Raw genomic sequence first — 10,268 nt, 5'->3', positions numbered from 1 at the left:
CCATGACAATTATGTCATTGAGCTATAGTTTCACTTTTATGATGGAGCAGCATTTAGTTCTTTAATCATGTGCACTTTTGATGATTTTAATCTACAGTAACTATATATTAATTCTTCACTTAAAACACATTTTTCGATGTCTGTCTAATGGAATAATCAAGACAAAGGCCATTAGGAACATGTCAATGTGTGTATAATACTACTGAAAGAAAATTCTGCAAAATGATAAACTGTACAAGTGTTTTATAGCTACATGGGGTGCATCACAAGAAAACCACTGTTTAATACAACTAATACTTGGAGATGGTTTTGTGCTTTTACTTCACACTTCAATCATCAGTGATGTTTTAAAGTATGGTTTCTTGTTACCACAAGACAGAATCTTTGACTTTTGATGCCTATGTTCTAGCTCATTGCATTCATGGCACAGAAGTAATTTGATGGGTGTGCGATGATAGTAAGGGGTGAGAGAGACCAATATTTATAAAAAGTGACAGAATTGTTCTTCTCACAGTTTAATAATGATTAACGTGCACTAAGCTTTCTGAGTGGGGACTAAATACCACCAAGAGTTCATAATATAAGTAAGGGAGAGAGTTTCCAGCTTCCAATATAGCCTGTACAAAATCACTGTGTTAAGTTCAGCCAAGTTTACTTTTGGTCAAATTAACACTTCTTCTGGTGATAGAGAACTGCTGATTGGTGCTTATTGGTGTTGATAAGGTCAAGGCTTTCTTTTGTGAACAGGCTTAATGTGTTACTTGACTCCTGGATGTATTCCAGTTGGATACCCTCTCCCCCTTACTTGTATTATGAACTCTTGATACAACTGTGCTGGTCTATACACTTGTCGCATTACCATAACAGTAGTTCTTGTACATATCTCCAGAACACAGGTTATAAAGGTTAATAATGTAGGAAATACAGTAATGACATTGATGCATATGTACAGTACATTACAAGCACTGATTGTCAGTTACTTTTTATTTTTATATGGTTTTTTTTTATTTGTATAGTCACAGTAGCTATACAAACAGCATTAAAACTTTTAGCATGATAACCTTGTAGCCAGACAAATAACTATACAAACTACACAACACTATAAAGTTACAAACAGTTGACAGTCTCAAATATCACTGTCAATCAATGTTCAAAGATAACAATGAACACTAAAACCGGTCAGTACAGACATTTAAAATCCAAAAGTGTGTACACTGTCTAATCCAAGCAAAAAGTGATAATAATGCAATGAGCATCATTAAAATTATTAATGTATCTCTTTTCAGTCCAACATTTTGTTTAGTTAGAATTAGCTGATAGCTAATCATGAACACTCTCTGGAGAATCTCAGTGCACACTTAATGGTAGCTGGTGGTTTACCAAACTACGTAACCACTACAGAACTAGCCAAGATTAGAATCTTTCTAATCATGATCTTCAGATGTTTGTCAACCTTCAAATGCATGCAATTCACCACTGACCTTCATAACTATACATACTGTTTGATGCTATATACTGTATGCAGCTGACACAGTGATATGGAGAGCAATTTGTGCAGATGCAGTGCATGTAATTAAGAATATTGATGATAGAAACTAGAGAAAGCACTAGTTTGTAGCAGCTAATCAATCAAGCATACAATAGCTGCTAAAGAAATGTTTACCAAGAACATGATGATGTGAAAACACACAAGTGTAATTATTGTTGAGGATTTGGCCTTAGTGATGGAGATTGGACATGCAACATACTGTTAATTTGTTAATGGTTCTATAACATGTGAGTCTCGGTGTCCACGTCTTGAATAGACACTTAGAACCTTTGATGTGATCCATTCTGGAGATATTAGCTATGACCATGTTACTGGTAGCAGGTGGTATATACACGTAGTAATCATAAACAAATACTGTATATTATATGTAGTGTCAGTCAAGCACACTAGTACTGCTAATTGAAATAAATTTATGCAGTTAGCCAATGTTTACATTGTCAGATTTCTGAGACAGACAGCTCTTAAGAAGGCAGTTTCAAATTAATTTCAGTCATTTTTAGTATAAAAAAATATCTAATATCCATTGCCTGTGATATATGTACTTAGGAGCTAAAGAAAAGTTGCATGATACCAAGGTAGCCATGTTTATACTTACATTGTGCTGGGATCCTACACTTCTAATGCATCTTGCAGCTGTTGCCTACAGTACGTAATGGTTCTCAGTAAATAACCTTTATTGGTGATGTTACGGGTTATCCATAATTTTCAGCCTTTATGCCACACACACACAGTACTGGTGCATATAGTACGCATGCATGTTTTTTGCAGTATCGAGTGGTATCTCATCCCACTGCCTGATAATAGTGACCCTGCATGTACAACCCTACCGTACATACGTAAGTGGTATTAAGTGAACAATGGTTATTTCCTAGCACATACAGTATACGTAGATGATCATTTATCAGGATGTAGGGAATATTATAATGGTGGATACAGCATAGGGCATTTGCCCCTCCTCCCACTTTAATTTTCAAGGTGCCATTTCTTTAGGGGATGGTACATGGTGCAAGGCATATGCAGAGAAGATGTATTTTCACTTAGTCTAGCATGTAGGGGTGGTGCAGACATCTTTCTCGCAGCCCTCTCCATCTTCCTAATAACTTAACCACGTAACTGCAAAGGAATCGCATAAGTATTTGAGATACTGTAATAGAGCAGTTAGTAACTCTAATAGTATGGTCATTATAATCTAATCCAAAACAGCCAAGCTGTAAAAAAAGAGTGCGGCCCTGAGAAAGGCTATAGTGAAAAAAGATGTGAAATCCAAGGTGGCGGCCAAGAAATGGCTGTGATGGTAAAAATTTTAATAACGAGACAAGACCAAGCGGCACCAAATTCATATGAATTGTTGTTATTAAAATTTTTACGATTAACCTACCATCACAGCCATTTCTTGGCCGCCACCTTGGATTTCACATCTTTTTTCACCATAGCCTTTCTCAGGGCCGCACTCTTTTTTTACAGCTTGGCTGTTTTGGATTAGATTTCACTTCTTTTTGTATTTGTATACCCCAAAGCCGGCCTATGGCCGGCTTTAGGGCTTTTTAACCTATATATCATTTTTTTCTTTACTACAGGAAGAAGAAAAGATGAAGCAGGGTGATTTCTTTGTAGCTGACCTCTCTGCAAGGTGATCCTTCTAGCTAATCTCTCTACCGGATGACTTGTTTGTAGTTGAACTCTCTACAGGGTGATTTGTTTGTAGCTGAACTCTCTACAAGGTAACTTCTTCTAGTTGATCTTTCTACATGGTGATTTGTTTGTAGCTGAATTCTCTACAGGACGATTTGTTTGCAGCTAAACTGCTGAACTCTCTACAATGTAACTTCTTCTTGCTGAACTCTCTACGGGTGGCTTGTTTCTAGCTGATCTCTCTACAGGGTGACTTGTTTCTAGCTGAACTCACTACAGGCTGACTTGTTTCTAGCTGAACTCACTACAGGGTGATTTGTTTGTAGCTGAACTCTCTACAAGGTAATTTCTTCTAGCTGATCTTTCTACAGGGTGATTTGTTTGTAGCTGAATTCTCTACAGGGCAATTTGTTTGCAGCTGAACTCTCTACATGGTAGGTTCTTTGTAGCTGAACTCTCTACAATGTAACTTCTTCTAGCTGAACTCTCTACAGGGTGACTAGCTGAACTCTCTACAGGGTGATTTGTTTGTAGCTGAACTCTCTACAAGGTAACTTCTTCTAGCTGATCTTTCTACAGGGTGATTTGTTTGTAGCTGAGTTCTCTACAGGGCGATTTGTTTGCAGCTGAACTCTCTACATGGTAGGTTCTTTGTAGCTGAATTCTCTACAATGTAACTTCTTCTAGCTGAACTCTGTACAGGTGACTTGTTTCTAGCTGATCTCTCTACAGGGTGACTTGTTTCTAGCTGAACTCTCTACAGGGTGATTTGTTTGTAGCTGAACTCTCTACAAGATAACTTCTTCTAACTGATCTTTATTTGTTTGTAGCTGAATTCTCTACAGGGCGATTTATTTGCAGCTGAACTCTAACTCTCTACAATGTAACTTCTTCTAGCTGAACTCTGTACGGGTGACTTGTTTCTAGCTGATCTCTCAACAGGGTGACTTGTTTCTAGCTGAACTCTCTACAGGGTGATTTGTTTGTAGCTGAACTCTCTACAAGGTAACTTCTTCTAGCTGATCTTTCTACAGGGTGATTTGTTTGTAGCTGAATTCTCTACAGGGCGATTTGTTTGCAGCTGAACTCTCTACATGGTAGTTTCTTTGTAGCTGAACTCTCTACAATGTAACTTCTTCTAGATGAACTCTCTACAGGGTGACTTGTTTTTAGCTGAACTCTCTACAGGGTGATTTGTTTGTAGCTGAACTCTCTACAAGAAAACTTCTTCTAACTGATCTTTCTACAGGGTAATTTGTTTGTAGCTGAATTCTTTACAGGGCGATTTGTTTGCAGCTGAACTCTCTACAATGTAACTTCTTCTAGCTGATCTTTCTACAGGGTAATTTGTTTGTAGCTGAATTCTCTACAGGGCGATTTATTTGCAGCTGAACTCTCTACATGGTAGTTTCTTTGTAGCTGAACTCTCTACAATGTAACTTCTTCTAGATGAACTCTCTACAGGGTGACTTGTTTTTAGCTGAACTCTCTACAGGGTGATTTGTTTGTAGCTGAACTCTCTACAAGATAACTTCTTCTAACTGATCTTTCTACAGGGTGATTTGTTTGTAGCTGAATTCTCTACAGGACGATTTGTTTGCAGCTAAACTGCTGAACTCTCTACAATGTAACTTCTTCTTGCTGAACTCTCTACGGGTGGCTTGTTTCTAGCTGATCTCTCTACAGGGTGACTTGTTTCTAGCTGAACTCACTACAGGCTGACTTGTTTCTAGCTGAACTCACTACAGGGTGATTTGTTTGTAGCTGAACTCTCTACAAGGTAATTTCTTCTAGCTGATCTTTCTACAGGGTGATTTGTTTGTAGCTGAATTCTCTACAGGGAAATGTGTTTGCAGCTGAACTCTCTACATGGTAGGTTCTTTGTAGCTGAACTCTCTACAATGTAACTTCTTCTAGCTGAACTCTCTACAGGGTGACTAGCTGAACTCTCTACAGGGTGATTTGTTTGTAGCTGAACTCTCTACAAGGTAACTTCTTCTAGCTGATCTTTCTACAGGGTGATTTGTTTGTAGCTGAGTTCTCTACAGGGCGATTTGTTTGCAGCTGAACTCTCTACATGGTAGGTTCTTTGTAGCTGAATTCTCTACAATGTAACTTCTTCTAGCTGAACTCTGTACAGGTGACTTGTTTCTAGCTGATCTCTCTACAGGGTGACTTGTTTCTAGCTGAACTCTCTACAGGGTGATTTGTTTGTAGCTGAACTCTCTACAAGATAACTTCTTCTAACTGATCTTTTTTTGTTTGTAGCTGAATTCTCTACAGGGCGATTTGTTTGCAGCTGAACTCTCTACATGGTAGTTTCTTTGTAGCTGAACTCTCTACAATGTAACTTCTTCTAGATGAACTCTCTACAGGGTGACTTGTTTTTAGCTGAACTCTCTACAGGGTGATTTGTTTGTAGCTGAACCCTCTACAAGATAACTTCTTCTAACTGATCTTTCTACAGGGTAATTTGTTTGTAGCTGAATTCTTTACAGGGCGATTTGTTTGCAACTGAACTCTCTACAATGTAACTTCTTCTAGCTGATCTTTCTACAGGGTAATTTGTTTGTAGCTGAATTCTCTACAGGGCGATTTGTTTGTAGCTGAACTCTCTACAATGTAACTTCTTCTAGCTGATCTTTCTACAGGGTAATTTGTTTGTAGCTGAATTCTCTACAGGGCGATTTGTTTGCAGCTGAACTCTCTACATGGTAGTTTCTTTGTAGCTGAACTCTCTACAATGTAACTTCTTCTAGATGAACTCTCTACAGGGTGACTTGTTTTTAGCTGAACTCTCTACAGGGTGATTTGTTTGTAGCTGAACCCTCTACAAGATAACTTCTTCTAACTGATCATTCTACAGGGTAATTTGTTTGTAGCTGAATTCTTTACAGGGCGATTTGTTTGCAACTGAACTCTCTACAATGTAACTTCTTCTAGCTGATCTTTCTACAGGGTAATTTGTTTGTAGCTGAATTCTCTACAGGACGATTTGTTTGTAGCTGAACTCTCTACAATGTAACTTCTTCTAGCTGATCTTTCTACAGGGTAATTTGTTTGTAGCTGAATTCTCTACAGGGCGATTTGTTTGCAGCTGAACTCTCTACATGGTAGTTTCTTTGTAGCTGAACTCTCTACAATGTAACTTCTTCTAGATGAACTCTCTACAGGGTGACTTGTTTCTAGCTGAACTCTCTACAGGGTGATTTGTTTGTAGCTGAACTCTCTACAAGATAACTTCTAACTGATCTTTCTACAGGGTAATTTGTTTGTAGCTGAATTCTCTACAGGGCGATTTGTTTGCAACTGAACTCTCTACATGGTAGTTTCTTTGTAGCTGAACTCTCTACAATGTAACTTCTTCTAGCTGAACTCTGTACGGGTGACTTGTTTCTAGCTGATCTCTCTACAGGGTGACTTGTTTCTAGCTGAACTCTCTACAGGGTGTTTTGTTTATAGATGAACTCTCTACAATGTAACTTCTTCTAGATGAACTCTCTACAGGGTGATTTGTTTATAGATGAACTCTCTACAATGTAACTTCTTCTAGATGAACTCTCTACAGGGTGACTTGTTTCTAGCTGAACTCTCTACAGGGTGATTTGTTTGTAGCTGAACTCTCTACAAGGTAACTTCTTCTAGCTGATCTTTCTACAGGATGATTTGTTTGTAGCTGAATTCTCTACAGGGCGATTTGTTTGCAGCTGAACTCTCTACAATGTAACTTCTTCTAGCTGAACTCTCTACAGGATGACTTGTTTCTAACTGAACTCTCTACAGTGTGATCTGTTTATAGCGGAACTTTCTACTGGGTGATTTGTTTGCAGCTAAACTCTTTGCATGATTGTTTCTTTGTAACTGAACTCTCTACAAGGTAACTTCTTCTAGCTGATCTCTCTACAGGGCAATTTGTTTGTAGCTGAATTCTCTACATGATGGCTTCTTTGTAGCTGAACTCTCTATTAGGTACCTTCTTCTAGCTGATCTGACTACAGGGTGACTTGTCTATAGCTGAATTCCCTACAGAATAACTTGCAATGTAATATTATTGAGTAAATTATAAATGCAGCTGAATGCTTTATTAGGATGACTGTTCTATTAGAGTATCTCGATCTCGCATTTGCTGCACGTAGTTGCCTTTCGAATCATAACTCAGTAATTTGTAATCCAATTGTTCTGTACTACAGCAAGGTTTTTCTATGATGATTATTCCAGCTATATACTGATTTTCAGCTCGTTGCTCTAAGCGGTTTGCCTGGTAGACACGAAAACTACTAGTTTTTTTATTCATAAAAATCTATCGCGTAATTTTGACACAGGTTGGGTTTTGTGTCATATCTCCATGGTCTTTATCCCGATTCCTTTGAAACCACAAAAAGGCACTCCTACGATGGTTGCTCCATCTACATACCAATTTTCAACTGATTCCTCCAAGTGGTTTACCCTGTAGGCGTGACAGACCTTCGACTTTATTTTACGAAAATAATCGGTAATAACTCCGTGAATGTTCATCGGATTCCTACCAAAGTTGGTACGGAGATCCGCCTTAATGAGCCCTTTAAGTGTGCCAAATTTCAGCCCAATCCGAGCACGTATTCGTGTTTTATTGCGAATTTTGCGAAGTGTGCGAAATGAAGATGAAGAAGAAAAAAAACGAAGAAATTAAAACGACATTTTGTTCGCTCATATCTCGGAAATGGCTGGAGCGATTTTCTTCAAATTTGGTGTGTAGACTCCCCTAACTGGGCGGCACGTCTCTAGCAAATTTGGTTTCAATCGGATAAGGGATCACAGAGCTACATAGGTGTGAAAATTGCGTTTTCTTACTTCCTGTTAATATACTCACGGTGTGGCCCGCCGACTTCTTGGGCCGCACGACATACTACCGTGTGTCTTGATGCCATATGTTTGAATTTTCTACCGTAATTCGCTTTATTTTCGCGAAAAAAATTCATGCTAAAAATTTTCGTGTAAAAATATTTTCTTACTTTACATGAATGACTGCTCCATTAGAGTAGTTCAAATTTTCGTATAAGTTTTGCATACGAAAATTATTTTACAACGCAAAGAAAGCAAATAACAGTACTTAAAAACATTGTTTAGTCAATGGAGGTACTGTTGTTAGTGATATATAGCTAGATCAGTCAGATTTAATAAAAGTATTCAAATAATTATCTCTTTTCATTGAGTAGGCCTGCATCAAATATGCCAGCATAATATAAAAAGCATAATAGGCTCAGGGGCGGATCCAGGAGCCAGCAAGGGGAGGGGCACAAACAGGCTAAGTTGTAGGTGGTTGGGGAGATCCAGATTGTATTGTATTGTATTGTATTAATGCATTCTCTTGCTAGTTGCTGCATTCAGTTTTGAAGCAGCAAATAATCACCTCTTAGTAGTGTTTCAATGATGATTTTTGCCACTTTGGCCTTTGAGGATGGTTGTGAAGTCTGAAAAACTGTTAAAGGGCTACAAACGTCTTAAACAACAGCAACACGATAATTAATTTTAGAGGCGCTTTAGTACGCACGAAGTTACAGGGTAACAATTTAACCGTACGCATGGAAAAATTTTTTTATAAGCGCCCTTAAAAGCACAGGTTTTGCCTACAATTTCTTGATTTTCGTCAACATTTTATTCGTCAAATCTGCTGAAGTCTGAATTCGTCAAATTTTTCTTACGTCAAAATTTCCTTGCGTACGGTAGTTTGACATTGCTTTGCTTCAGTTTCAGGTGAAATTGTAATAAGTGCCAGTAAAATGTGCATATTTTCATGAGTTATATAGCTAAACTGATCTTGGCTTGACATAAAGTTTAGTATTTTAATCACAAGTATGGCTGGCTCTTCCACAAGGTGAGGGGGAGGGGGGGGGCATTTGCCCCAAATGCCCTATCCTGGATCCGCCATTGAGGCTGGAGTGCTATGCCAGCATTAATATTAGGCAGATATTTCAAACTATGGAGCTTAATTCCATGAAAAGAGATCGATACTCCCTATCAGTGGAAACTACAAACTCAATGCATTGTACAAATCAATACTCACAGTCACTTTATAGTGAAATACTCTAATAGAGCATTCACTGATTAAAATGTTCCAAGGTAATTGTAACAAATGTTACTAACTTAGGAGCATAATGCAAGCATAGTAAGGGCATAATGGGTGAAAATTTTGGGAAATCCCTGAAAGCATTTTGGGCAAAAGTTTGAGCATATTTGACTCAGGCCAAGCAATTGAGTGTTCATTTAACACTATTGCCTTGGTCACCTGCATCTTGGCATGATAATGGGTTGTGCACTTCTACCTTGCTATCTCCTAGATCCAATCATGATTTCCATAACACATGCCTGGTATACACTGCATAAAAGAACCAGTAAAATCAGCATTCTGCAGTAGGTGCTGAGTATATACATTGCAATGCAAATACATTTCCCTCTGTGATAGTAATTGTCTTCACAGCATTGACTATGGATCTAAAAGGTGGAGGATGATTACTATAGAGCTGGAAATGACTTCAGAGTATCCAGCAGAGTCTTGTAATGAGATATTAAATTTAGTTTAATTATCAACTAATGATGTTTTAGTGGCTATACCCATGTACCGAAACAGACTGTGAGCTTTGCACTTTGCCTATCCATTCCGAACTTGTATATACGTTTTGCTTTGGAGCTGCATACCACTCATGGAGTTATGCATACAAGTAGCTAATAATGTGATGCTCAAACTAAATGATAGATTCTACAGTATATAGTAATTTCTAGCAGTTAGCTATGCAGGAACATTACACTGTTAAAATTCAGGAGTAATCATAACACCTAATGGGTGTCTATGTCAATGTTTAAATTCAGCACCCTAGGTGCTGCAATGAAAGTACTGTGATGACACTCACATGGTGTTACAGAAGTGTTACAAGAAGTGTAACACCAAGGTTGTTATATAGCTATAGTGGGGTGTTAAAGTGACACACTAGGCATTCATTTTAATTTTCCAATGCTTTGATTGGGGTGGAGCCACTTTGATTCCTTCACTTATATTGATAGTTATTTAGGAAACACAACTGACCTGTGAAATACAGCAATTCAACAGAAT

The sequence above is a fragment of the Dysidea avara genome, chromosome 1, assembly GCF_963678975.1.
Source record: "Dysidea avara chromosome 1, odDysAvar1.4, whole genome shotgun sequence".
NCBI classification, from domain to species: Eukaryota; Metazoa; Porifera; class Demospongiae; order Dictyoceratida; family Dysideidae; genus Dysidea; species Dysidea avara.
Note: the sequence above shows the minus strand (reverse complement) of the source record.